This window comes from Balaenoptera ricei, chromosome 2 (genome assembly GCF_028023285.1).
Source record: "Balaenoptera ricei isolate mBalRic1 chromosome 2, mBalRic1.hap2, whole genome shotgun sequence".
NCBI lineage: Eukaryota > Metazoa > Chordata > Mammalia > Artiodactyla > Balaenopteridae > Balaenoptera > Balaenoptera ricei.
The window spans coordinates 55134885-55162462 of NC_082640.1; the positions used below are offsets into that span (position 1 = coordinate 55134885).

General features: G+C 55.2%; 15 non-coding genes across 15 annotated transcripts; all 15 read right to left on the reverse strand.

Annotated features, from left to right (window-relative positions):
* Positions 1-2325: 2325 nt before the first annotated feature.
* Positions 2326-2417, reverse strand: LOC132361909 (small nucleolar RNA SNORD116). The gene has a single exon (XR_009502173.1). It is a non-coding gene; the product is annotated as a small nucleolar RNA SNORD116 (small nucleolar RNA).
* Positions 2418-2806: 389 nt separating this feature from the next.
* LOC132361240 (small nucleolar RNA SNORD116) lies at positions 2807-2898 on the reverse strand. Its single transcript, XR_009501546.1, has one exon. It is a non-coding gene; the product is annotated as a small nucleolar RNA SNORD116 (small nucleolar RNA).
* A 2448-nt stretch (positions 2899-5346) lies between these two features.
* On the reverse strand, positions 5347-5438 carry LOC132361527 (small nucleolar RNA SNORD116). The gene has a single exon (XR_009501812.1). It is a non-coding gene; the product is annotated as a small nucleolar RNA SNORD116 (small nucleolar RNA).
* A 2428-nt stretch (positions 5439-7866) lies between these two features.
* LOC132361928 (small nucleolar RNA SNORD116) lies at positions 7867-7958 on the reverse strand. The gene has a single exon (XR_009502191.1). It is a non-coding gene; the product is annotated as a small nucleolar RNA SNORD116 (small nucleolar RNA).
* A 389-nt stretch (positions 7959-8347) lies between these two features.
* Positions 8348-8439, reverse strand: LOC132361241 (small nucleolar RNA SNORD116). Its single transcript, XR_009501547.1, has one exon. It is a non-coding gene; the product is annotated as a small nucleolar RNA SNORD116 (small nucleolar RNA).
* Positions 8440-10880: 2441 nt separating this feature from the next.
* LOC132361653 (small nucleolar RNA SNORD116) lies at positions 10881-10972 on the reverse strand. Its single transcript, XR_009501926.1, has one exon. It is a non-coding gene; the product is annotated as a small nucleolar RNA SNORD116 (small nucleolar RNA).
* Positions 10973-13400: 2428 nt separating this feature from the next.
* LOC132361929 (small nucleolar RNA SNORD116) lies at positions 13401-13492 on the reverse strand. The gene has a single exon (XR_009502193.1). It is a non-coding gene; the product is annotated as a small nucleolar RNA SNORD116 (small nucleolar RNA).
* Positions 13493-13881: 389 nt separating this feature from the next.
* LOC132361242 (small nucleolar RNA SNORD116) lies at positions 13882-13973 on the reverse strand. Its single transcript, XR_009501548.1, has one exon. It is a non-coding gene; the product is annotated as a small nucleolar RNA SNORD116 (small nucleolar RNA).
* A 2441-nt stretch (positions 13974-16414) lies between these two features.
* On the reverse strand, positions 16415-16506 carry LOC132361528 (small nucleolar RNA SNORD116). The gene has a single exon (XR_009501813.1). It is a non-coding gene; the product is annotated as a small nucleolar RNA SNORD116 (small nucleolar RNA).
* Positions 16507-18934: 2428 nt separating this feature from the next.
* LOC132361930 (small nucleolar RNA SNORD116) lies at positions 18935-19026 on the reverse strand. Its single transcript, XR_009502194.1, has one exon. It is a non-coding gene; the product is annotated as a small nucleolar RNA SNORD116 (small nucleolar RNA).
* Positions 19027-19415: 389 nt separating this feature from the next.
* On the reverse strand, positions 19416-19507 carry LOC132361244 (small nucleolar RNA SNORD116). Its single transcript, XR_009501550.1, has one exon. It is a non-coding gene; the product is annotated as a small nucleolar RNA SNORD116 (small nucleolar RNA).
* A 2441-nt stretch (positions 19508-21948) lies between these two features.
* Positions 21949-22040, reverse strand: LOC132361529 (small nucleolar RNA SNORD116). Its single transcript, XR_009501814.1, has one exon. It is a non-coding gene; the product is annotated as a small nucleolar RNA SNORD116 (small nucleolar RNA).
* A 2428-nt stretch (positions 22041-24468) lies between these two features.
* On the reverse strand, positions 24469-24560 carry LOC132361931 (small nucleolar RNA SNORD116). Its single transcript, XR_009502195.1, has one exon. It is a non-coding gene; the product is annotated as a small nucleolar RNA SNORD116 (small nucleolar RNA).
* A 389-nt stretch (positions 24561-24949) lies between these two features.
* Positions 24950-25041, reverse strand: LOC132361245 (small nucleolar RNA SNORD116). The gene has a single exon (XR_009501551.1). It is a non-coding gene; the product is annotated as a small nucleolar RNA SNORD116 (small nucleolar RNA).
* A 2441-nt stretch (positions 25042-27482) lies between these two features.
* Positions 27483-27574, reverse strand: LOC132361530 (small nucleolar RNA SNORD116). The gene has a single exon (XR_009501815.1). It is a non-coding gene; the product is annotated as a small nucleolar RNA SNORD116 (small nucleolar RNA).
* Between the last annotated feature and the right edge of the window lie 4 nt (positions 27575-27578).

Below are 27578 nucleotides of genomic sequence, written 5' to 3' on the forward strand. Positions count from 1 at the left end.
CCACGGGTCAGGAAATGCAGCCAGTTCTCAGGGCATCAAAGCTCGTGTTCCCCGAGAAAAGACCAGAAGGTGAGGGTGTAGCCCCGGTGCACACGTTCCCATCGCCAAACCTTTAGGTTTAGCAAAGAAGTGTCGCTTACCGCAACAAGGGTTAAAGCAGGATCCTCATGGAATGCAGGCCAACACCCCTCTGAGACTCCTTCGGCTGGCCTCGCCTTGCCACACCGTCCTCACTTCAACGGGTATCAGGGATTATACGGATGGCCCCAGGCTGCTGCTGGCATTCCTTCCCTGGCATTCCACCTGGCTCGGCGTGAGAGAACACACGCATGCTTGAGAAGGGTGCACAGGCGCACCGAGGGAAAGGGCGATACCACCCAGCATTGTGTGTTCTATCTCTCCTCAACATTTCATTTACTGTCCATCTTGCCTGTGTGTCCGCAGGCAAACGTGAAAGCATCGTGGCACTGGCGCCTTCAGAGCGTGCGGCCATCAGGACAAAGAGTGCCACCGACCAGCAACCCCCTGGTCTCGGGCCCTGAAATTCCTCTCCTGAGCAATCTGCCCTCCATCACAGCAAAAGGATGTCTTCCTGATCCCCTGAGACACCCTCAGGACAACTGTGCCCCCTCAGCCTAAGAGCAAGTGCCCTCTATGGGAACAAACACGCGTTTGGCCCTTATGATTAAACACAGTGGACACGCCCTCAAGGGGAGAGATCTTCCATAAGGGAAGGGCCCTTGGCTGAATAAGACGACCTCCATCAAAAGCGGCTCGTAGGGACCCGTGACAAAGGGCACCTGAAGAACCCCTGGACTGATCAAGGGAGACTCACCAGCAGGCATACTTCCTGGTCTCCTGCCAAGCCAGAGGAACTTCCCTAGGACCGCAACCAAAGCTAATGGCAAGGGAGCCATTCCAATGCCCAAAATGGCGGGCCAAACACTTGCAGCAACTGGGTAACTTTTCGTAGCACCTTGCACATTCGCATTCTTCCCTTCAAGGACAAGACCTTGGAGAAACCATGAGACCCAGGTCCTCCAGAACCAACGTGTCACCCAGAGCCGTGCAATGAGAGAACGCACCCAACATCCTGGACCCTTGAACCGGCATGGCTTCTCTGGCTTGAAGCCATGCATGCTGGAGATCACAGGCTCGCAGCACCAGAAGGTGGCAGGACAAAATGACCCCTGCAGCACACATTCACTCCAGCCCTTAAACCTGTAGCGTTGCCTTGGCGGCCGACTCCCTTCTTTCTGCATGGTTGGGCCCAAAGACCTCCGGGAAGAGCTCCAAACCTCAGGGAATGCTATGCCGACCTGGTATAGCAATGACGCTGGGCTGTCCTAAGGAACACCTTAACATCCTCAACATAGGGGCAATGAGGCCACACAGGGACAAAACATCCCAACGGCTCCAAATCGGTCCCAGTGAGAAGACACCATACTGTGCCGTGAAGGCACCATTCGCTGGAACAAGGACCCGCCGTGAAGCACATTGAGAAAGGAGAGGAAAAGGTTGGGATGGTCCACGAATGTGCACCTGTATTCCTTCCCTACACGGGGCTCCAAATGCTCCTGAAGATATCCCAAAAGAGTTCCGGGAACCCTATGTCCACCGACATATCCACCCATACCGATCTATCCACCCAACAGTAAGCCTGTGGGCTTAGCCAACACTCTCCCGTGTATTTCCCGCTCGCCTTGCCTTGCTCTCTCCACCAGGATCCAAACGAATCCACCCCTCACCTAAGTAGCTTGATATCCCCTGGATTTGCCTAAGGCATTTTCCAAACTCTCCACACACAACACACAAGCAGGACACAACCCAAGGAGGTGCCATCAGCGTCGCCCGAATCCCTGGGACAGTGGCCCATTTGATTTCCCCCGACCATCAGGGCAAACCTGAACTATATCCCACCTTCCAAGCTGAACATGACATAGACGCCTGGCCTGGCCAGGACTCCTTCTCTGACCCTGAGTGCAGAGACTTCTGTTTCCTTGCGGGAACAAGGCAACGACCTGAGCTTGAGGGTGGCCTGTAGATCTCAATGGCAAGCCAGAGGAGTACCAGTGGCTCACGCTTCCTTTCGCACCCGCACGCTGACCGCGGCAGGGGATAGCAGTTCTGGCTAGACTCAGGCGCCCAGAGACGTCAAGTTGTCCTTAGCCTTCCCACGTAGATGGACATCCCAGGCTCCTTTCCACATGGCTCTTTCTGCACGAGAAGCCCGCCACCCTCCACTTGAACAATGTTGCTGCGCACACCCACAGTAGCAAATGCAACATGGACCTCTCCCTAATTTTCCTTTGGGAGCCACGTGCTGGACCTCAGTTAGGATGAGAAGACGGTAGGTATTGCTCATTCATTTTGTTTAGATTTCCAAGGAATGCATTTATGGGAGTCTTCACTGATCCACGCTCCTGCTCAAAGGCTGTACGTGCAAAGTCGCGGACTGTCAGCAGGCTCAATCCTCTCAGCAGTAGGGAGCGGCCAGACTCGAGCCACGGGGCAGGAAGTGCACCCACGTCTCAGGGCATCGGAGCTCGGGTGCCCCAGGAAGAGCCCAGAATGTGACGGTGTAGTCTCGCGGCACAAGTCCCCGTGGCCAAACTTCTAGGTTTCTTCAAAGAAGTTCCGTTTACCCCCACAAGGTTCCTACCAGGAACCTTGTCGAGCCAGAGGCGATGCCCTTGGATCACACAGAAAGCTATTGGCATCGGAGATATTCCAATGCCCAAACTGGCAGGGCAAACCCTTGCAGCAACTGGGTTACTTGCCCTGGCGCCTTGTATTTTCACCCCCAGGCCCGTCAGTGACATGACCGCGGAGAAACCTGAGACCCATTCATTTGTTCAGAGTTCCAAGCAGTGCATTTATGGGAGTCATCATCAATCCACCTGCTCAAAGGCTGCACGTTCAAAGCCGCAGGCTCCACCGCGGGGCAGCCACCGATCTCAATCATGTCAGCAGTCAGGAGTGGCCAGAGGCGACCCACGGGGCTGCAAATGGAGCTAAGGATCATGGCATCAGATCTGGGGTTCCCCTGCAAGAGCCAAGAAGGTGAGGGTGTAGTCTCAGTGCACAAGTCCCCGTGGCCAAACATCTAGGTTTCTGCAAAGAAGTTCCACTCACCACCACAAGGTTCCTACGAGGATCCTCAAGGACTTCATGCCAAAACCACGCTGAGACTCTTTTGCCTTGACTTGCCTCACCTTGCCGCACTCTCCTCACTTCGCCAGGTATCATGGACTACACAGAGGGCCCAATGCTGCTGCAGGTGTTTGTTCCCTGGCACTCCACCACATGCCTCAGGGTGACAGAACACAGGGATGTTTGAGAAAAGTGAACGGGCGCACAGAGGCAAAGGGTGATACCGCCCACCGATGTGCGCTATATCTCCCCTCAACATTTCATTTGCAGTCCATCATGTCTGTGTGTCCACAGCCAAACGTGAATGCATCGTGGCACAGATGCCTTCAGAGCACACGGGCATCAGCACAAAGAGCACGGCCGTCCATCAACCCCCCGGTATGGGCCTTGAACTTTCCTGCCTGAGCCACCTCCCCGCCGACACAGCATAAGGATGTCATCCTGAACTGCTGAGACACCCTCAGGGGAACTGGGATTACTCAGCGTAAGAGCCACTGCCCTCTGGGGAACCAAACCACTCCTGGTGCATACGCTTCCACACAATGGATTCACCCTCAAGGGGAAATGTGGTCCCTGAGATCTTCCACAAGGGAACGGCCCTTGGCCAAATGGGACGACCTCCAACAAAAGCAGCTTGTAGGGACCGGTGACAAAACGCACCAGAGGAACTCCTGGACTGAACAATGGAGATTCACCTGCAGCCAGACTTCCTGGCCTGCTGCCAAGACTGGCAACCTACCCTTGGCCCACACACAAAGCTAATGGCATCGGAACCATTCCGACGCCCAACGTGGCGGGGCAAACCCTTGCAGCAATTGTGTAACTTGCAGTGGTGTCTGGTACTTTCACCCTCTGGGCCCATCAGTGACGTGACATTGGGGAAACCCTGAGGCCCAGGTCCTCTACAAGCAACTTGTTACCCACAGCCATGCAACGACAGAACCCAGACAACAGCCTAGACACTTGAACCGGTATGACTTGTCTAGCCTGTGGCCAGGCTCGCCGGTTACCACAGTCTCGACGCACCAGCGGGTGGCAGGAAAAATGACACCCACACCACACATCCTCTCCTGCCCTTAAACCTGCAGCCTTTCCTTGGCAGCCAACTCCCTTGTTTCTGCACGGTTGCACCCAATGACCTCCGGGTAGAGCTCCAATCCTCAGGGAACGCTATGTGGGCCGGGTATAGAAACGATGCCTGGCTGTCCTCAGGAACACCTTCACATCTTCAACACAGGGGGAACGTGGTCAGACAGGGACAAAACACCCCAAGGCCTCCAAATCGGCCCCCATGAGGAGACACCATACTGTGCCATGAAGGCAACCATTCGCTGGCACAAGAACCCGCCATGAAGCAAATCGACCAGGGAGAGGAAAGAGGCGGGACAGTCCACAAATGTGCTCCCGTATTCCCTCCCTACACGTGCCTCCAGATGCTCCTGAGGGAATCCCAAATGTGTTCCGGGAACCCCATGGCCACCGTCGATCTATCCACCCACCAGTAAACCTGTGGGCTTAGCCAGCCATCTCACGTGTCTCTTTCACTCGCCTTGCCTTACTCTCTCTCCACCGGGATCCCAACGTGTCACGGCAAGATGCCAGAGCCACCCCTCACCAAAGCAGCTTGCCGTGACCAAGTTTGTCTAAGGCATTTTCCAGCCCCTTCACACAGCACACACAAGCAGGACACAACCCGAGGAGGAGCCATCAGATTGGCCAAACTCCCAGGAACAGTGGCCCATTTGATTTCTCCCCTCATCAGGAGAAACCTAAACTGCATCTGGTCTCCCAAGCAGAACATGACAAAGAAGCCTGCCCTAGGCCTGGAATCCTGTTCTGACCCTGAGCCTACAGACCTCTGTTTCTTTGAGGCCACAAGGCAATGACCAGCAGGTGGGGGCAGCCTGTAGAACTCAAGTGCAGGTGGCAGGACGAGCAATGGCTCACGCTTCCTCTCCTACCTGCATGCTGAACCGTGGCAGGGGACAGCAGTCCTGGCTAGACCAAGGAACCCAGAGACGGCACGCTGTCCCAAGCCTTCCCACCTGGATTGGCATCCCAGGCTCCTTTCCCAATGGCTCTTCTCCCCAGGAGATGACCACAACCCTCAACTTGAACAACGTGGCTGTAGACACCCACGGCCGCAAATGCAACGTGAACCTCTCCCTACTTTCCTTTGGGGAGCCACGTGCTGGACCTCAGTTCCAACGAGGAGACGGTAGGGATTTCTCACTCATTTTGTTCAGATTTCCAAGGAATGCATTTGTGGGAGTCATCATCGATCCAAGCACATGCTCAAACGGTGGACATGCAAAGTTGCAGATTCCACCATGGGACGGCCAGCGAGCTGAATCATATCAGCGTACGGAAGTGGCCAGCAGAGCCGAGCCACGGGTCAGGAAATGCAGCCAGTTCTCAGGGCATCAAAGCTCGTGTTCCCCGAGAAAAGACCAGAAGGTGAGGGTGTAGCCCCGGTGCACACGTTCCCATCGCCAAACCTTTAGGTTTAGCAAAGAAGTGTCGCTTACCGCAACAAGGGTTAAAGCAGGATCCTCATGGAATGCACGCCAACACCCCTCTGAGACTCCTTCGGCTGGCCTCGCCTTGCCACACCGTCCTCACTTCAACGGGTATCAGGGATTATACGGATGGCCCCAGGCTGCTGCTGGCATTCCTTCCCTGGCATTCCACCTGGCTCGGCGTGAGAGAACACACGCATGCTTGAGAAGGGTGCACAGGCGCACCGAGGGAAAGGGCGATACCACCCAGCATTGTGTGTTCTATCTCTCCTCAACATTTCATTTACTGTCCATCTTGCCTGTGTGTCCGCAGGCAAACGTGAAAGCATCGTGGCACTGGCGCCTTCAGAGCATGCGGCCATCAGGACAAAGAGTGCCACCGACCAGCAACCCCCTGGTCTCGGGCCCTGAAATTCCTCTCCTGAGCAATCTGCCCTCCATCACAGCAAAAGGATGTCTTCCTGATCCCCTGAGACACCCTCAGGACAACTGTGCCCCCTCAGCCTAAGAGCAAGTGCCCTCTATGGGAACAAACACGCGTTTGGCCCTTATGATTAAACACAGTGGACACGCCCTCAAGGGGAGAGATCTTCCATAAGGGAAGGGCCCTTGGCTGAATAAGACGACCTCCATCAAAAGCGGCTCGTAGGGACCCGTGACAAAGGGCACCTGAAGAACCCCTGGACTGATCAAGGGAGACTCACCAGCAGGCATACTTCCTGGTCTCCTGCCAAGCCAGAGGAACTTCCCTAGGACCGCAACCAAAGCTAATGGCAAGGGAGCCATTCCAATGCCCAAAATGGCGGGCCAAACACTTGCAGCAACTGGGTAACTTTTCGTAGCACCTTGCACATTCGCATTCTTCCCTTCAAGGACAAGACCTTGGAGAAACCATGAGACCCAGGTCCTCCAGAACCAACGTGTCACCCAGAGCCGTGCAATGAGAGAACGCACCCAACATCCTGGACCCTTGAACCGGCATGGCTTCTCTGGCTTGAAGCCATGCATGCTGGAGATCACAGGCTCGCAGCACCAGAAGGTGGCAGGACAAAATGACCCCTGCAGCACACATTCACTCCAGCCCTTAAACCTGTAGCGTTGCCTTGGCGGCCGACTCCCTTCTTTCTGCATGGTTGGGCCCAAAGACCTCCGGGAAGAGCTCCAAACCTCAGGGAATGCTATGCCGACCTGGTATAGCAATGACGCTGGGCTGTCCTAAGGAACACCTTAACATCCTCAACATAGGGGCAATGAGGCCACACAGGGACAAAACATCCCAACGGCTCCAAATCGGTCCCAGTGAGAAGACACCATACTGTGCCGTGAAGGCACCATTCGCTGGAACAAGGACCCGCCGTGAAGCACATTGAGAAAGGAGAGGAAAAGGTTGGGATGGTCCACGAATGTGCACCTGTATTCCTTCCCTACACGGGGCTCCAAATGCTCCTGAAGATATCCCAAAAGAGTTCCGGGAACCCTATGTCCACCGACATATCCACCCATACCGATCTATCCACCCAACAGTAAGCCTGTGGGCTTAGCCAACACTCTCCCGTGTATTTCCCACTCGCCTTGCCTTGCTCTCTCCACCAGGATCCAAACGAATCCACCCCTCACCTAAGTAGCTTGATATCCCCTGGATTTGCCTAAGGCATTTTCCAAACTCTCCACACACAACACACAAGCAGGACACAACCCAAGGAGGCGCCATCAGCGTCGCCCAAATCCCGGGGACAGTGGCCCATTTGATTTCCCCCGACCATCAGGGCAAACCTGAACTATATCCCACCTCCCAAGCTGAACCTGACATAGACGCCTGGCCTGGCCAGGACTCCTTCTCTGACCCTGAGTGCAGAGACTTCTGTTTCCTTGCGGGAACAAGGCAACGACCTGAGCTTGAGGGTGGCCTGTAGATCTCAATGGCAAGCCAGAGGAGTACCAGTGGCTCACGCTTCCTTTCGCACCCGCACGCTGACCGCGGCAGGGGATAGCAGTTCTGGCTAGACTCAGGCGCCCAGAGACGTCAAGTTGTCCTTAGCCTTCCCACGTAGATGGACATCCCAGGCTCCTTTCCACATGGCTCTTTCTGCACGAGAAGCCCGCCACCCTCCACTTGAACAATGTTGCTGCGCACGCCCACAGTAGCAAATGCAACATGGACCTCTCCCTAATTTTCCTTTGGGAGCCACGTGCTGGACCTCAGTTAGGATGAGAAGACGGTAGGTATTGCTCATTCATTTTGTTTAGATTTCCAAGGAATGCATTTATGGGAGTCCTCACTGATCCACGCTCCTGCTCAAAGGCTGGACGTGCAAAGTCGCGGACTGTCAGCAAGCTCAATCCTCTCAGCAGTAGGGAGCGGCCAGACTCGAGCCACGGGGCAGGAAGTGCACCCACGTCTCAGGGCATCGGAGCTCGGGTGCCCCAGGAAGAGCCCAGAATGTGACGGTGTAGTCTCGCGGCACAAGTCCCCGTGGCCAAACTTCTAGGTTTCTTCAAAGAAGTTCCGTTTACCCCCACAAGGTTCCTACCAGGAACCTTGTCGAGCCAGAGGCGATGCCCTTGGATCACACAGAAAGCTATTGGCATTGGAGATATTCCAATGCCCAAACTGGCAGGGCAAACCCTTGCAGCAACTGGCTTACTTGCCCTGGCGCCTTGTATTTTCGCCCCCAGGCCCGTCAGTGACATGACCGCGGAGAAACCTGAGACCCATTCATTTGTTCAGAGTTCCAAGCAGTGCATTTATGGGAGTCATCATCAATCCACCTGCTCAAAGGCTGCACGTTCAAAGTCACAGGCTCCAGCGCGGGGCAGCCACCGATCTCAATCATGTCAGCAGTCAGGAGTGGCCAGAGGCGACCCACGGGGCTGCAAATGGAGCTAAGGATCATGGCATCAGATCTGGGGTTCCCCTGCAAGAGCCAAGAAGGTGAGGGTGTAGTCTCAGTGCACAAGTCCCCGTGGCCAAACATCTAGGTTTCTGCAAAGAAGTTCCACTCACCACCACAAGGTTCCTACGAGGATCCTCAAGGACTTCACGCCAAAACCACTCTGAGACTCCTTTGCCTTGACTTGCCTCACCTTGCCACACTCTCCTCACTTCGCCAGGTATCATGGACTATACAGAGGGCCCAATGCTGCTGCAGGTGTTTGTGCCCTGGCACTCCACCACATGCCTCAGGGTGACAGAACACAGGGATGTTTGAGAAAAGTGAACGGGCGCACAGAGGCAAAGGGTGATACCGCCCACCGATGTGCGCTATATCTCCCCTCAACATTTCATTTGCAGTCCATCATGTCTGTGTGTCCACAGCCAAACGTGAATGCATCGTGGCACAGATGCCTTCAGAGCGCACGGGCATCAGCACAAAGAGCACGGCCGTCCATCAACCCCCCGGTATGGGCCTTGAACTTTCCTGCCTGAGCCACCTCCCCGCCGACACAGCATAAGGATGTCATCCTGAACTGCTGAGACACCCTCAGGGGAACTGGGATTACTCAGCGTAAGAGCCACTGCCCTCTGGGGAACCAAACCACTCCTGGCGCATACGCTTCCACACAATGGATTCACCCTCAAGGGGAAATGTGGTCCCTGAGATCTTCCACAAGGGAACGGCCCTTGGCCAAATGGGACGACCTCCAACAAAAGCAGCTTGTAGGGACCGGTGACAAAATGCACCAGAAGAACTCCTGGACTGAACAATGGAGATTCACCTGCAGCCATACTTCCTGGCCTGCTGCCAAGACTGGCCACCAACACTTGGCCCATGCACAAAGCTAATGGCATCAGAATCATTCCGACACCCAACGTGGCGGGGCAAACACTTGCAGCAATTGTGTAACTTGCAGTGGTGTCTGGTACTTTCACCCTCATCAGTGGCGTGACATTGGGGAAACCCTGAGGCCCAGGTCCTCTACAAGCAACTTGTTACCCACAGCCATGCAACGACAGAACTCAGACAACAGCCTAGACACTTGAACCGGTATGACTTCTGTAGCCTGTGGCCAGGCTCGCCGGTTACCACAGTCTCGACGCACCAGCGGGTGGCAGGAAAAATGACACCCACACCACACATCCTCTCCTGCCCTTAAACCTGCAGCCTTTCCTTGGCAGCCAACTCCCTTGTTTCTGCACGGTTGCACCCACTGACCTCCGGGTAGAGCTCCAATCCTCAGGGAACGCTATGTGGGCTGGGTATAGAAACGATGCCTGGCTGTCCTCAGGAACACCTTCACATCTTCAACACAGGGGGAACGTGGTCAGACAGGGACAAAACACCCCAAGGCCTCCAAATCGGCCCCCATGAGGAGACACCATACTGTGCCATGAAGGCAACCATTCGCTGGCACAAGAACCCGCCATGAAGCAAATCGACCAAGGAGAGGAAAGAGGCGGGACAGTCCACAAATGTGCTCCCGTATTCCCTCCCTACACGTGCCTCCAGATGCTCCTGAGGGAATCCCAAATGTGTTCCGGGAACCCCATGGCCACCGTCGATCTATCCACCCACCAGTAAACCTGTGGGCTTAGCCAGCCATCTCACGTGTCTCTTTCACTCGCCTTGCCTTACTCTCTCTCCACCGGGATCCCAACGTGTCACGGCAAGATGCCAGAGCCACCCCTCACCAAAGAAGCTTGCCGTGACCAAGTTTGACTAAGGCATTTTCCAGCCCCTTCACACAGCACACACAAGCAGGACACAACCCGAGGAGGAGCCATCAGATTGGCCAAACTCCCAGGAACAGTGGCCCATATGATTTCTCCCCTGAGCAGGAGAAACCTAAACTGCATCTGGTCTCCCAAGCAGAACATGACAAAGAAGCCTGCCCTAGGCCTGGAATCCTGTTCTGACCCTGAGCCTACAGACCTCTGTTTCTTTGAGGCCACAAGGCAATGACCAGCAGGTGGGGGCAGCCTGTAGAACTCAAGTGCAGGTGGCAGGACGAGCAATGGCTCACGCTTCCTCTCCTACCTGCATGCTGAACTGTGGCAGGGGACAGCAGTCCTGGCTAGACCAAGGAACCCAGAGACGGCACGCTGTCCCAAGCCTTCCCACCTGGATTGGCATCCCAGGCTCCTTTCCCAATGGCTCTTCTCCCCAGGAGATGACCACAACCCTCAACTTGAACAACGTGGCTGTAGACACCCACGGCCGCAAATGCAACGTGAACCTCTCCCTACTTTCCTTTGGGGAGCCACGTGCTGGACCTCAGTTCCAACGAGGAGACGGTAGGGATTTCTCACTCATTTTGTTCAGATTTCCAAGGAATGCATTTGTGGGAGTCATCATTGATCCAAGCACATGCTCAAACGGTGGACATGCAAAGTTGCAGATTCCACCATGGGACGGCCAGCGAGCTGAATCATATCAGCGTACGGAAGTGGCCAGCAGAGCCGAGCCACGGGTCAGGAAATGCAGCCAGTTCTCAGGGCATCAAAGCTCGTGTTCCCCGAGAAAAGACCAGAAGGTGAGGGTGTAGCCCCGGTGCACACGTTCCCATTGCCAAACCTTTAGGTTTAGCAAAGAAGTGTCGCTTACCGCAACAAGGGTTAAAGCAGGATCCTCATGGAATGCACGCCAACACCCCTCTGAGACTCCTTCGGCTGGCCTCGCCTTGCCACACCGTCCTCACTTCAACGGGTATCAGGGATTATACGGATGGCCCCAGGCTGCTGCTGGCATTCCTTCCCTGGCATTCCACCTGGCTCGGCGTGAGAGAACACACGCATGCTTGAGAAGGGTGCACAGGCGCACCGAGGGAAAGGGCGATACCACCCAGCATTGTGTGTTCTATCTCTCCTCAACATTTCATTTACTGTCCATCTTGCCTGTGTGTCCGCAGGCAAACGTGAAAGCATCGTGGCACTGGCGCCTTCAGAGCGTGCGGCCATCAGGACAAAGAGTGCCACCGACCAGCAACCCCCTGGTCTCAGGCCCTGAAATTCCTCTCCTGAGCAATCTGCCCTCCATCACAGCAAAAGGATGTCTTCCTGATCCCCTGAGACACCCTCAGGACAACTGTGCCCCCTCAGCCTAAGAGCAAGTGCCCTCTATGGGAACAAACACGCGTTTGGCCCTTATGATTAAACACAGTGGACACGCCCTCAAGGGGAGAGATCTTCCATAAGGGAAGGGCCCTTGGCTGAATAAGACGACCTCCATCAAAAGCGGCTCGTAGGGACCCGTGACAAAGGGCACCTGAAGAACCCCTGGACTGATCAAGGGAGACTCACCAGCAGGCATACTTCCTGGTCTCCTGCCAAGCCAGAGGAACTTCCCTAGGACCGCAACCAAAGCTAATGGCAAGGGAGCCATTCCAATGCCCAAAATGGCGGGCCAAACACTTGCAGCAACTGGGTAACTTTTCGTAGCACCTTGCACATTCGCATTCTTCCCTTCAAGGACAAGACCTTGGAGAAACCATGAGACCCAGGTCCTCCAGAACCAACGTGTCACCCAGAGCCGTGCAATGAGAGAACGCACCCAACATCCTGGACCCTTGAACCGGCATGGCTTCTCTGGCTTGAAGCCATGCATGCTGGAGATCACAGGCTCGCAGCACCAGAAGGTGGCAGGACAAAATGACCCCTGCAGCACACATTCACTCCAGCCCTTAAACCTGTAGCGTTGCCTTGGCGGCCGACTCCCTTCTTTCTGCATGGTTGGGCCCAAAGACCTCCGGGAAGAGCTCCAAACCTCAGGGAATGCTATGCCGACCTGGTATAGCAATGACGCTGGGCTGTCCTAAGGAACACCTTAACATCCTCAACATAGGGGCAATGAGGCCACACAGGGACAAAACATCCCAACGGCTCCAAATCGGTCCCAGTGAGAAGACACCATACTGTGCCGTGAAGGCACCATTCGCTGGAACAAGGACCCGCCGTGAAGCACATTGAGAAAGGAGAGGAAAAGGTTGGGATGGTCCACGAATGTGCACCTGTATTCCTTCCCTACACGGGGCTCCAAATGCTCCTGAAGATATCCCAAAAGAGTTCCGGGAACCCTATGTCCACCGACATATCCACCCATACCGATCTATCCACCCAACAGTAAGCCTGTGGGCTTAGCCAACACTCTCCCGTGTATTTCCCGCTCGCCTTGCCTTGCTCTCTCCACCAGGATCCAAACGAATCCACCCCTCACCTAAGTAGCTTGATATCCCCTGGATTTGCCTAAGGCATTTTCCAAACTCTCCACACACAACACACAAGCAGGACACAACCCAAGGAGGCGCCATCAGCGTCGCCCAAATCCCGAGGACAGTGGCCCATTTGATTTCCCCCGACCATCAGGGCAAACCTGAACTATATCCCACCTCCCAAGCTGAACCTGACATAGACGCCTGGCCTGGCCAGGACTCCTTCTCTGACCCTGAGTGCAGAGACTTCTGTTTCCTTGCGGGAACAAGGCAACGACCTGAGCTTGAGGGTGGCCTGTAGATCTCAATGGCAAGCCAGAGGAGTACCAGTGGCTCACGCTTCCTTTCGCACCCGCACGCTGACCGCGGCAGGGGATAGCAGTTCTGGCTAGACTCAGGCGCCCAGAGACGTCAAGTTGTCCTTAGCCTTCCCACGTAGATGGACATCCCAGGCTCCTTTCCACATGGCTCTTTCTGCACGAGAAGCCCGCCACCCTCCACTTGAACAATGTTGCTGCGCACGCCCACAGTAGCAAATGCAACATGGACCTCTCCCTAATTTTCCTTTGGGAGCCACGTGCTGGACCTCAGTTAGGATGAGAAGACGGTAGGTATTGCTCATTCATTTTGTTTAGATTTCCAAGGAATGCATTTATGGGAGTCCTCACTGATCCACGCTCCTGCTCAAAGGCTGGACGTGCAAAGTCGCGGACTGTCAGCAAGCTCAATCCTCTCAGCAGTAGGGAGCGGCCAGACTCGAGCCACGGGGCAGGAAGTGCACCCACGTCTCAGGGCATCGGAGCTCGGGTGCCCCAGGAAGAGCCCAGAATGTGACGGTGTAGTCTCGCGGCACAAGTCCCCGTGGCCAAACTTCTAGGTTTCTTCAAAGAAGTTCCGTTTACCCCCACAAGGTTCCTACCAGGAACCTTGTCGAGCCAGAGGCGATGCCCTTGGATCACACAGAAAGCTATTGGCATCGGAGATATTCCAATGCCCAAACTGGCAGGGCATACCCTTGCAGCAACTGGGTTACTTGCCCTGGCGCCTTGTATTTTCGCCCCCAGGCCCGTCAGTGACATGACCGCGGAGAAACCTGAGACCCATTCATTTGTTCAGAGTTCCAAGCAGTGCATTTATGGGAGTCATCATCAATCCACCTGCTCAAAGGCTGCACGTTCAAAGTCGCAGGCTCCAGCGCGGGGCAGCCACCGATCTCAATCATGTCAGCAGTCAGGAGTGGCCAGAGGCGACCCACGGGGCTGCAAATGGAGCTAAGGATCATGGCATCAGATCTGGGGTTCCCCTGCAAGAGCCAAGAAGGTGAGGGTGTAGTCTCAGTGCACAAGTCCCTGTGGCCAAACATCTAGGTTTCTGCAAAGAAGTTCCACTCACCACCACAAGGTTCCTACGAGGATCCTCAAGGACTTCACGCCAAAACCACGCTGAGACTCTTTTGCCTTGACTTGCCTCACCTTGCCGCACTCTCCTCACTTCGCCAGGTATCATGGACTACACAGAGGGCCCAATGCTGCTGCAGGTGTTTGTTCCCTGGCACTCCACCACATGCCTCAGGGTGACAGAACACAGGGATGTTTGAGAAAAGTGAACGGGCGCACAGAGGCAAAGGGTGATACCGCCCACCGATGTGCGCTATATCTCCCCTCAACATTTCATTTGCAGTCCATCATGTCTGTGTGTCCACAGCCAAACGTGAATGCATCGTGGCACAGATGCCTTCAGAGCGCACGGGCATCAGCACAAAGAGCACGGCCGTCCATCAACCCCCCGGTATGGGCCTTGAACTTTCCTGCCTGAGCCACCTCCCCGCCGACACAGCATAAGGATGTCATCCTGAACTGCTGAGACACCCTCAGGGGAACTGGGATTACTCAGCGTAAGAGCCACTGCCCTCTGGGGAACCAAACCACTCCTGGCGCATACGCTTCCACACAATGGATTCACCCTCAAGGGGAAATGTGGTCCCTGAGATCTTCCACAAGGGAACGGCCCTTGGCCAAATGGGACGACCTCCAACAAAAGCAGCTTGTAGGGACCGGTGACAAAACGCACCAGAGGAACTCCTGGACTGAACAATGGAGATTCACCTGCAGCCATACTTCCTGGCCTGCTGCCAAGACTGGCCACCAACACTTGGCCCATGCACAAAGCTAATGGCATCAGAATCATTCCGACACCCAACGTGGCGGGGCAAACACTTGCAGCAATTGTGTAACTTGCAGTGGTGTCTGGTACTTTCACCCTCATCAGTGGCGTGACATTGGGGAAACCCTGAGGCCCAGGTCCTCTACAAGCAACTTGTTACCCACAGCCATGCAACGACAGAACTCAGACAACAGCCTAGACACTTGAACCGGTATGACTTCTGTAGCCTGTGGCCAGGCTCGCCGGTTACCACAGTCTCGACGCACCAGCGGGTGGCAGGAAAAATGACACCCACACCACACATCCTCTCCTGCCCTTAAACCTGCAGCCTTTCCTTGGCAGCCAACTCCCTTGTTTCTGCACGGTTGCACCCACTGACCTCCGGGTAGAGCTCCAATCCTCAGGGAACGCTATGTGGGCTGGGTATAGAAACGATGCCTGGCTGTCCTCAGGAACACCTTCACATCTTCAACACAGGGGGAACGTGGTCAGACAGGGACAAAACACCCCAAGGCCTCCAAATCGGCCCCCATGAGGAGACACCATACTGTGCCATGAAGGCAACCATTCGCTGGCACAAGAACCCGCCATGAAGCAAATCGACCAAGGAGAGGAAAGAGGCGGGACAGTCCACAAATGTGCTCCCGTATTCCCTCCCTACACGTGCCTCCAGATGCTCCTGAGGGAATCCCAAATGTGTTCCGGGAACCCCATGGCCACCGTCGATCTATCCACCCACCAGTAAACCTGTGGGCTTAGCCAGCCATCTCACGTGTCTCTTTCACTCGCCTTGCCTTACTCTCTCTCCACCGGGATCCCAACGTGTCACGGCAAGATGCCAGAGCCACCCCTCACCAAAGAAGCTTGCCGTGACCAAGTTTGACTAAGGCATTTTCCAGCCCCTTCACACAGCACACACAAGCAGGACACAACCCGAGGAGGAGCCATCAGATTGGCCAAACTCCCAGGAACAGTGGCCCATATGATTTCTCCCCTGAGCAGGAGAAACCTAAACTGCATCTGGTCTCCCAAGCAGAACATGACAAAGAAGCCTGCCCTAGGCCTGGAATCCTGTTCTGACCCTGAGCCTACAGACCTCTGTTTCTTTGAGGCCACAAGGCAATGACCAGCAGGTGGGGGCAGCCTGTAGAACTCAAGTGCAGGTGGCAGGACGAGCAATGGCTCACGCTTCCTCTCCTACCTGCATGCTGAACTGTGGCAGGGGACAGCAGTCCTGGCTAGACCAAGGAACCCAGAGACGGCACGCTGTCCCAAGCCTTCCCACCTGGATTGGCATCCCAGGCTCCTTTCCCAATGGCTCTTCTCCCCAGGAGATGACCACAACCCTCAACTTGAACAACGTGGCTGTAGACACCCACGGCCGCAAATGCAACGTGAACCTCTCCCTACTTTCCTTTGGGGAGCCACGTGCTGGACCTCAGTTCCAACGAGGAGACGGTAGGGATTTCTCACTCATTTTGTTCAGATTTCCAAGGAATGCATTTGTGGGAGTCATCATCGATCCAAGCACATGCTCAAACGGTGGACATGCAAAGTTGCAGATTCCACCATGGGACGGCCAGCGAGCTGAATCATATCAGCGTACGGAAGTGGCCAGCAGAGCCGAGCCACGGGTCAGGAAATGCAGCCAGTTCTCAGGGCATCAAAGCTCGTGTTCCCCGAGAAAAGACCAGAAGGTGAGGGTGTAGCCCCGGTGCACACGTTCCCATCGCCAAACCTTTAGGTTTAGCAAAGAAGTGTCGCTTACCGCAACAAGGGTTAAAGCAGGATCCTCATGGAATGCACGCCAACACCCCTCTGAGACTCCTTCGGCTGGCCTCGCCTTGCCACACCGTCCTCACTTCAACGGGTATCAGGGATTATACGGATGGCCCCAGGCTGCTGCTGGCATTCCTTCCCTGGCATTCCACCTGGCTCGGCGTGAGAGAACACACGCATGCTTGAGAAGGGTGCACAGGCGCACCGAGGGAAAGGGCGATACCACCCAGCATTGTGTGTTCTATCTCTCCTCAACATTTCATTTACTGTCCATCTTGCCTGTGTGTCCGCAGGCAAACGTGAAAGCATCGTGGCACTGGCGCCTTCAGAGCGTGCGGCCATCAGGACAAAGAGTGCCACCGACCAGCAACCCCCTGGTCTCAGGCCCTGAAATTCCTCTCCTGAGCAATCTGCCCTCCATCACAGCAAAAGGATGTCTTCCTGATCCCCTGAGACACCCTCAGGACAACTGTGCCCCCTCAGCCTAAGAGCAAGTGCCCTCTATGGGAACAAACACGCGTTTGGCCCTTATGATTAAACACAGTGGACACGCCCTCAAGGGGAGAGATCTTCCATAAGGGAAGGGCCCTTGGCTGAATAAGACGACCTCCATCAAAAGCGGCTCGTAGGGACCCGTGACAAAGGGCACCTGAAGAACCCCTGGACTGATCAAGGGAGACTCACCAGCAGGCATACTTCCTGGTCTCCTGCCAAGCCAGAGGAACTTCCCTAGGACCGCAACCAAAGCTAATGGCAAGGGAGCCATTCCAATGCCCAAAATGGCGGGCCAAACACTTGCAGCAACTGGGTAACTTTTCGTAGCACCTTGCACATTCGCATTCTTCCCTTCAAGGACAAGACCTTGGAGAAACCATGAGACCCAGGTCCTCCAGAACCAACGTGTCACCCAGAGCCGTGCAATGAGAGAACGCACCCAACATCCTGGACCCTTGAACCGGCATGGCTTCTCTGGCTTGAAGCCATGCATGCTGGAGATCACAGGCTCGCAGCACCAGAAGGTGGCAGGACAAAATGACCCCTGCAGCACACATTCACTCCAGCCCTTAAACCTGTAGCGTTGCCTTGGCGGCCGACTCCCTTCTTTCTGCATGGTTGGGCCCAAAGACCTCCGGGAAGAGCTCCAAACCTCAGGGAATGCTATGCCGACCTGGTATAGCAATGACGCTGGGCTGTCCTAAGGAACACCTTAACATCCTCAACATAGGGGCAATGAGGCCACACAGGGACAAAACATCCCAACGGCTCCAAATCGGTCCCAGTGAGAAGACACCATACTGTGCCGTGAAGGCACCATTCGCTGGAACAAGGACCCGCCGTGAAGCACATTGAGAAAGGAGAGGAAAAGGTTGGGATGGTCCACGAATGTGCACCTGTATTCCTTCCCTACACGGGGCTCCAAATGCTCCTGAAGATATCCCAAAAGAGTTCCGGGAACCCTATGTCCACCGACATATCCACCCATACCGATCTATCCACCCAACAGTAAGCCTGTGGGCTTAGCCAACACTCTCCCATGTATTTCCCGCTCGCCTTGCCTTGCTCTCTCCACCAGGATCCAAACGAATCCACCCCTCACCTAAGTAGCTTGATATCCCCTGGATTTGCCTAAGGCATTTTCCAAACTCTCCACACACAACACACAAGCAGGACACAACCCAAGGAGGCGCCATCAGCGTCGCCCAAATCCCGGGGACAGTGGCCCATTTGATTTCCCCCGACCATCAGGGCAAACCTGAACTATATCCCACCTCCCAAGCTGAACCTGACATAGACGCCTGGCCTGGCCAGGACTCCTTCTCTGACCCTGAGTGCAGAGACTTCTGTTTCCTTGCGGGAACAAGGCAACGACCTGAGCTTGAGGGTGGCCTGTAGATCTCAATGGCAAGCCAGAGGAGTACCAGTGGCTCACGCTTCCTTTCGCACCCGCACGCTGACCGCGGCAGGGGATAGCAGTTCTGGCTAGACTCAGGCGCCCAGAGACGTCAAGTTGTCCTTAGCCTTCCCACGTAGATGGACATCCCAGGCTCCTTTCCACATGGCTCTTTCTGCACGAGAAGCCCGCCACCCTCCACTTGAACAATGTTGCTGCGCACGCCCACAGTAGCAAATGCAACATGGACCTCTCCCTAATTTTCCTTTGGGAGCCACGTGCTGGACCTCAGTTAGGATGAGAAGACGGTAGGTATTGCTCATTCATTTTGTTTAGATTTCCAAGGAATGCATTTATGGGAGTCCTCACTGATCCACGCTCCTGCTCAAAGGCTGGACGTGCAAAGTCGCGGACTGTCAGCAAGCTCAATCCTCTCAGCAGTAGGGAGCGGCCAGACTCGAGCCACGGGGCAGGAAGTGCACCCACGTCTCAGGGCATCGGAGCTCGGGTGCCCCAGGAAGAGCCCAGAATGTGACGGTGTAGTCTCGCGGCACAAGTCCCCGTGGCCAAACTTCTAGGTTTCTTCAAAGAAGTTCCGTTTACCCCCACAAGGTTCCTACCAGGAACCTTGTCGAGCCAGAGGCGATGCCCTTGGATCACACAGAAAGCTATTGGCATCGGAGATATTCCAATGCCCAAACTGGCAGGGCATACCCTTGCAGCAACTGGGTTACTTGCCCTGGCGCCTTGTATTTTCGCCCCCAGGCCCGTCAGTGACATGACCGCGGAGAAACCTGAGACCCATTCATTTGTTCAGAGTTCCAAGCAGTGCATTTATGGGAGTCATCATCAATCCACCTGCTCAAAGGCTGCACGTTCAAAGTCGCAGGCTCCAGCGCGGGGCAGCCACCGATCTCAATCATGTCAGCAGTCAGGAGTGGCCAGAGGCGACCCACGGGGCTGCAAATGGAGCTAAGGATCATGGCATCAGATCTGGGGTTCCCCTGCAAGAGCCAAGAAGGTGAGGGTGTAGTCTCAGTGCACAAGTCCCTGTGGCCAAACATCTAGGTTTCTGCAAAGAAGTTCCACTCACCACCACAAGGTTCCTACGAGGATCCTCAAGGACTTCACGCCAAAACCACGCTGAGACTCTTTTGCCTTGACTTGCCTCACCTTGCCGCACTCTCCTCACTTCGCCAGGTATCATGGACTACACAGAGGGCCCAATGCTGCTGCAGGTGTTTGTTCCCTGGCACTCCACCACATGCCTCAGGGTGACAGAACACAGGGATGTTTGAGAAAAGTGAACGGGCGCACAGAGGCAAAGGGTGATACCGCCCACCGATGTGCGCTATATCTCCCCTCAACATTTCATTTGCAGTCCATCATGTCTGTGTGTCCACAGCCAAACGTGAATGCATCGTGGCACAGATGCCTTCAGAGCGCACGGGCATCAGCACAAAGAGCACGGCCGTCCATCAACCCCCCGGTATGGGCCTTGAACTTTCCTGCCTGAGCCACCTCCCCGCCGACACAGCATAAGGATGTCATCCTGAACTGCTGAGACACCCTCAGGGGAACTGGGATTACTCAGCGTAAGAGCCACTGCCCTCTGGGGAACCAAACCACTCCTGGCGCATACGCTTCCACACAATGGATTCACCCTCAAGGGGAAATGTGGTCCCTGAGATCTTCCACAAGGGAACGGCCCTTGGCCAAATGGGACGACCTCCAACAAAAGCAGCTTGTAGGGACCGGTGACAAAACGCACCAGAGGAACTCCTGGACTGAACAATGGAGATTCACCTGCAGCCATACTTCCTGGCCTGCTGCCAAGACTGGCCACCAACACTTGGCCCATGCACAAAGCTAATGGCATCAGAATCATTCCGACACCCAACGTGGCGGGGCAAACACTTGCAGCAATTGTGTAACTTGCAGTGGTGTCTGGTACTTTCACCCTCATCAGTGGCGTGACATTGGGGAAACCCTGAGGCCCAGGTCCTCTACAAGCAACTTGTTACCCACAGCCATGCAACGACAGAACTCAGACAACAGCCTAGACACTTGAACCGGTATGACTTCTGTAGCCTGTGGCCAGGCTCGCCGGTTACCACAGTCTCGACGCACCAGCGGGTGGCAGGAAAAATGACACCCACACCACACATCCTCTCCTGCCCTTAAACCTGCAGCCTTTCCTTGGCAGCCAACTCCCTTGTTTCTGCACGGTTGCACCCACTGACCTCCGGGTAGAGCTCCAATCCTCAGGGAACGCTATGTGGGCTGGGTATAGAAACGATGCCTGGCTGTCCTCAGGAACACCTTCACATCTTCAACACAGGGGGAACGTGGTCAGACAGGGACAAAACACCCCAAGGCCTCCAAATCGGCCCCCATGAGGAGACACCATACTGTGCCATGAAGGCAACCATTCGCTGGCACAAGAACCCGCCATGAAGCAAATCGACCAAGGAGAGGAAAGAGGCGGGACAGTCCACAAATGTGCTCCCGTATTCCCTCCCTACACGTGCCTCCAGATGCTCCTGAGGGAATCCCAAATGTGTTCCGGGAACCCCATGGCCACCGTCGATCTATCCACCCACCAGTAAACCTGTGGGCTTAGCCAGCCATCTCACGTGTCTCTTTCACTCGCCTTGCCTTACTCTCTCTCCACCGGGATCCCAACGTGTCACGGCAAGATGCCAGAGCCACCCCTCACCAAAGAAGCTTGCCGTGACCAAGTTTGACTAAGGCATTTTCCAGCCCCTTCACACAGCACACACAAGCAGGACACAACCCGAGGAGGAGCCATCAGATTGGCCAAACTCCCAGGAACAGTGGCCCATATGATTTCTCCCCTGAGCAGGAGAAACCTAAACTGCATCTGGTCTCCCAAGCAGAACATGACAAAGAAGCCTGCCCTAGGCCTGGAATCCTGTTCTGACCCTGAGCCTACAGACCTCTGTTTCTTTGAGGCCACAAGGCAATGACCAGCAGGTGGGGGCAGCCTGTAGAACTCAAGTGCAGGTGGCAGGACGAGCAATGGCTCACGCTTCCTCTCCTACCTGCATGCTGAACTGTGGCAGGGGACAGCAGTCCTGGCTAGACCAAGGAACCCAGAGACGGCACGCTGTCCCAAGCCTTCCCACCTGGATTGGCATCCCAGGCTCCTTTCCCAATGGCTCTTCTCCCCAGGAGATGACCACAACCCTCAACTTGAACAACGTGGCTGTAGACACCCACGGCCGCAAATGCAACGTGAACCTCTCCCTACTTTCCTTTGGGGAGCCACGTGCTGGACCTCAGTTCCAACGAGGAGACGGTAGGGATTTCTCACTCATTTTGTTCAGATTTCCAAGGAATGCATTTGTGGGAGTCATCATCGATCCAAGCACATGCTCAAACGGTGGACATGCAAAGTTGCAGATTCCACCATGGGACGGCCAGCGAGCTGAATCATATCAGCGTACGGAAGTGGCCAGCAGAGCCGAGCCACGGGTCAGGAAATGCAGCCAGTTCTCAGGGCATCAAAGCTCGTGTTCCCCGAGAAAAGACCAGAAGGTGAGGGTGTAGCCCCGGTGCACACGTTCCCATCGCCAAACCTTTAGGTTTAGCAAAGAAGTGTCGCTTACCGCAACAAGGGTTAAAGCAGGATCCTCATGGAATGCACGCCAACACCCCTCTGAGACTCCTTCGGCTGGCCTCGCCTTGCCACACCGTCCTCACTTCAACGGGTATCAGGGATTATACGGATGGCCCCAGGCTGCTGCTGGCATTCCTTCCCTGGCATTCCACCTGGCTCGGCGTGAGAGAACACACGCATGCTTGAGAAGGGTGCACAGGCGCACCGAGGGAAAGGGCGATACCACCCAGCATTGTGTGTTCTATCTCTCCTCAACATTTCATTTACTGTCCATCTTGCCTGTGTGTCCGCAGGCAAACGTGAAAGCATCGTGGCACTGGCGCCTTCAGAGCGTGCGGCCATCAGGACAAAGAGTGCCACCGACCAGCAACCCCCTGGTCTCGGGCCCTGAAATTCCTCTCCTGAGCAATCTGCCCTCCATCACAGCAAAAGGATGTCTTCCTGATCCCCTGAGACACCCTCAGGACAACTGTGCCCCCTCAGCCTAAGAGCAAGTGCCCTCTATGGGAACAAACACGCGTTTGGCCCTTATGATTAAACACAGTGGACACGCCCTCAAGGGGAGAGATCTTCCATAAGGGAAGGGCCCTTGGCTGAATAAGACGACCTCCATCAAAAGCGGCTCGAAGGGACCCGTGACAAAGGGCACCTGAAGAACCCCTGGACTGATCAAGGGAGACTCACCAGCAGGCATACTTCCTGGTCTCCTGCCAAGCCAGAGGAACTTCCCTAGGACCGCAACCAAAGCTAATGGCAAGGGAGCCATTCCAATGCCCAAAATGGCGGGCCAAACACTTGCAGCAACTGGGTAACTTTTCGTAGCACCTTGCACATTCGCATTCTTCCCTTCAAGGACAAGACCTTGGAGAAACCATGAGACCCAGGTCCTCCAGAACCAACGTGTCACCCAGAGCCGTGCAATGAGAGAACGCACCCAACATCCTGGACCCTTGAACCGGCATGGCTTCTCTGGCTTGAAGCCATGCATGCTGGAGATCACAGGCTCGCAGCACCAGAAGGTGGCAGGACAAAATGACCCCTGCAGCACACATTCACTCCAGCCCTTAAACCTGTAGCGTTGCCTTGGCGGCCGACTCCCTTCTTTCTGCATGGTTGGGCCCAAAGACCTCCGGGAAGAGCTCCAAACCTCAGGGAATGCTATGCCGACCTGGTATAGCAATGACGCTGGGCTGTCCTAAGGAACACCTTAACATCCTCAACATAGGGGCAATGAGGCCACACAGGGACAAAACATCCCAACGGCTCCAAATCGGTCCCAGTGAGAAGACACCATACTGTGCCGTGAAGGCACCATTCGCTGGAACAAGGACCCGCCGTGAAGCACATTGAGAAAGGAGAGGAAAAGGTTGGGATGGTCCACGAATGTGCACCTGTATTCCTTCCCTACACGGGGCTCCAAATGCTCCTGAAGATATCCCAAAAGAGTTCCGGGAACCCTATGTCCACCGACATATCCACCCATACCGATCTATCCACCCAACAGTAAGCCTGTGGGCTTAGCCAACACTCTCCCGTGTATTTCCCGCTCGCCTTGCCTTGCTCTCTCCACCAGGATCCAAACGAATCCACCCCTCACCTAAGTAGCTTGATATCCCCTGGATTTGCCTAAGGCATTTTCCAAACTCTCCACACACAACACACAAGCAGGACACAACCCAAGGAGGCGCCATCAGCGTCGCCCAAATCCCGGGGACAGTGGCCCATTTGATTTCCCCCGACCATCAGGGCAAACCTGAACTATATCCCACCTCCCAAGCTGAACCTGACATAGACGCCTGGCCTGGCCAGGACTCCTTCTCTGACCCTGAGTGCAGAGACTTCTGTTTCCTTGCGGGAACAAGGCAACGACCTGAGCTTGAGGGTGGCCTGTAGATCTCAATGGCAAGCCAGAGGAGTACCAGTGGCTCACGCTTCCTTTCGCACCCGCACGCTGACCGCGGCAGGGGATAGCAGTTCTGGCTAGACTCAGGCGCCCAGAGACGTCAAGTTGTCCTTAGCCTTCCCACGTAGATGGACATCCCAGGCTCCTTTCCACATGGCTCTTTCTGCACGAGAAGCCCGCCACCCTCCACTTGAACAATGTTGCTGCGCACGCCCACAGTAGCAAATGCAACATGGACCTCTCCCTAATTTTCCTTTGGGAGCCACGTGCTGGACCTCAGTTAGGATGAGAAGACGGTAGGTATTGCTCATTCATTTTGTTTAGATTTCCAAGGAATGCATTTATGGGAGTCCTCACTGATCCACGCTCCTGCTCAAAGGCTGGACGTGCAAAGTCGCGGACTGTCAGCAAGCTCAATCCTCTCAGCAGTAGGGAGCGGCCAGACTCGAGCCACGGGGCAGGAAGTGCACCCACGTCTCAGGGCATCGGAGCTCGGGTGCCCCAGGAAGAGCCCAGAATGTGACGGTGTAGTCTCGCGGCACAAGTCCCCGTGGCCAAACTTCTAGGTTTCTTCAAAGAAGTTCCGTTTACCCCCACAAGGTTCCTACCAGGAACCTTGTCGAGCCAGAGGCGATGCCCTTGGATCACACAGAAAGCTATTGGCATCGGAGATATTCCAATGCCCAAACTGGCAGGGCATACCCTTGCAGCAACTGGGTTACTTGCCCTGGCGCCTTGTATTTTCGCCCCCAGGCCCGTCAGTGACATGACCGCGGAGAAACCTGAGACCCATTCATTTGTTCAGAGTTCCAAGCAGTGCATTTATGGGAGTCATCATCAATCCACCTGCTCAAAGGCTGCACGTTCAAAGTCGCAGGCTCCAGCGCGGGGCAGCCACCGATCTCAATCATGTCAGCAGTCAGGAGTGGCCAGAGGCGACCCACGGGGCTGCAAATGGAGCTAAGGATCATGGCATCAGATCTGGGGTTCCCCTGCAAGAGCCAAGAAGGTGAGGGTGTAGTCTCAGTGCACAAGTCCCTGTGGCCAAACATCTAGGTTTCTGCAAAGAAGTTCCACTCACCACCACAAGGTTCCTACGAGGATCCTCAAGGACTTCACGCCAAAACCACGCTGAGACTCTTTTGCCTTGACTTGCCTCACCTTGCCGCACTCTCCTCACTTCGCCAGGTATCATGGACTACACAGAGGGCCCAATGCTGCTGCAGGTGTTTGTTCCCTGGCACTCCACCACATGCCTCAGGGTGACAGAACACAGGGATGTTTGAGAAAAGTGAACGGGCGCACAGAGGCAAAGGGTGATACCGCCCACCGATGTGCGCTATATCTCCCCTCAACATTTCATTTGCAGTCCATCATGTCTGTGTGTCCACAGCCAAACGTGAATGCATCGTGGCACAGATGCCTTCAGAGCGCACGGGCATCAGCACAAAGAGCACGGCCGTCCATCAACCCCCCGGTATGGGCCTTGAACTTTCCTGCCTGAGCCACCTCCCCGCCGACACAGCATAAGGATGTCATCCTGAACTGCTGAGACACCCTCAGGGGAACTGGGATTACTCAGCGTAAGAGCCACTGCCCTCTGGGGAACCAAACCACTCCTGGCGCATACGCTTCCACACAATGGATTCACCCTCAAGGGGAAATGTGGTCCCTGAGATCTTCCACAAGGGAACGGCCCTTGGCCAAATGGGACGACCTCCAACAAAAGCAGCTTGTAGGGACCGGTGACAAAACGCACCAGAGGAACTCCTGGACTGAACAATGGAGATTCACCTGCAGCCATACTTCCTGGCCTGCTGCCAAGACTGGCCACCAACACTTGGCCCATGCACAAAGCTAATGGCATCAGAATCATTCCGACACCCAACGTGGCGGGGCAAACACTTGCAGCAATTGTGTAACTTGCAGTGGTGTCTGGTACTTTCACCCTCATCAGTGGCGTGACATTGGGGAAACCCTGAGGCCCAGGTCCTCTACAAGCAACTTGTTACCCACAGCCATGCAACGACAGAACTCAGACAACAGCCTAGACACTTGAACCGGTATGACTTCTGTAGCCTGTGGCCAGGCTCGCCGGTTACCACAGTCTCGACGCACCAGCGGGTGGCAGGAAAAATGACACCCACACCACACATCCTCTCCTGCCCTTAAACCTGCAGCCTTTCCTTGGCAGCCAACTCCCTTGTTTCTGCACGGTTGCACCCACTGACCTCCGGGTAGAGCTCCAATCCTCAGGGAACGCTATGTGGGCTGGGTATAGAAACGATGCCTGGCTGTCCTCAGGAACACCTTCACATCTTCAACACAGGGGGAACGTGGTCAGACAGGGACAAAACACCCCAAGGCCTCCAAATCGGCCCCCATGAGGAGACACCATACTGTGCCATGAAGGCAACCATTCGCTGGCACAAGAACCCGCCATGAAGCAAATCGACCAAGGAGAGGAAAGAGGCGGGACAGTCCACAAATGTGCTCCCGTATTCCCTCCCTACACGTGCCTCCAGATGCTCCTGAGGGAATCCCAAATGTGTTCCGGGAACCCCATGGCCACCGTCGATCTATCCACCCACCAGTAAACCTGTGGGCTTAGCCAGCCATCTCACGTGTCTCTTTCACTCGCCTTGCCTTACTCTCTCTCCACCGGGATCCCAACGTGTCACGGCAAGATGCCAGAGCCACCCCTCACCAAAGAAGCTTGCCGTGACCAAGTTTGACTAAGGCATTTTCCAGCCCCTTCACACAGCACACACAAGCAGGACACAACCCGAGGAGGAGCCATCAGATTGGCCAAACTCCCAGGAACAGTGGCCCATATGATTTCTCCCCTGAGCAGGAGAAACCTAAACTGCATCTGGTCTCCCAAGCAGAACATGACAAAGAAGCCTGCCCTAGGCCTGGAATCCTGTTCTGACCCTGAGCCTACAGACCTCTGTTTCTTTGAGGCCACAAGGCAATGACCAGCAGGTGGGGGCAGCCTGTAGAACTCAAGTGCAGGTGGCAGGACGAGCAATGGCTCACGCTTCCTCTCCTACCTGCATGCTGAACTGTGGCAGGGGACAGCAGTCCTGGCTAGACCAAGGAACCCAGAGACGGCACGCTGTCCCAAGCCTTCCCACCTGGATTGGCATCCCAGGCTCCTTTCCCAATGGCTCTTCTCCCCAGGAGATGACCACAACCCTCAACTTGAACAACGTGGCTGTAGACACCCACGGCCGCAAATGCAACGTGAACCTCTCCCTACTTTCCTTTGGGGAGCCACGTGCTGGACCTCAGTTCCAACGAGGAGACGGTAGGGATTTCTCACTCATTTTGTTCAGATTTCCAAGGAATGCATTTGTGGGAGTCATCATCGATCCAAGC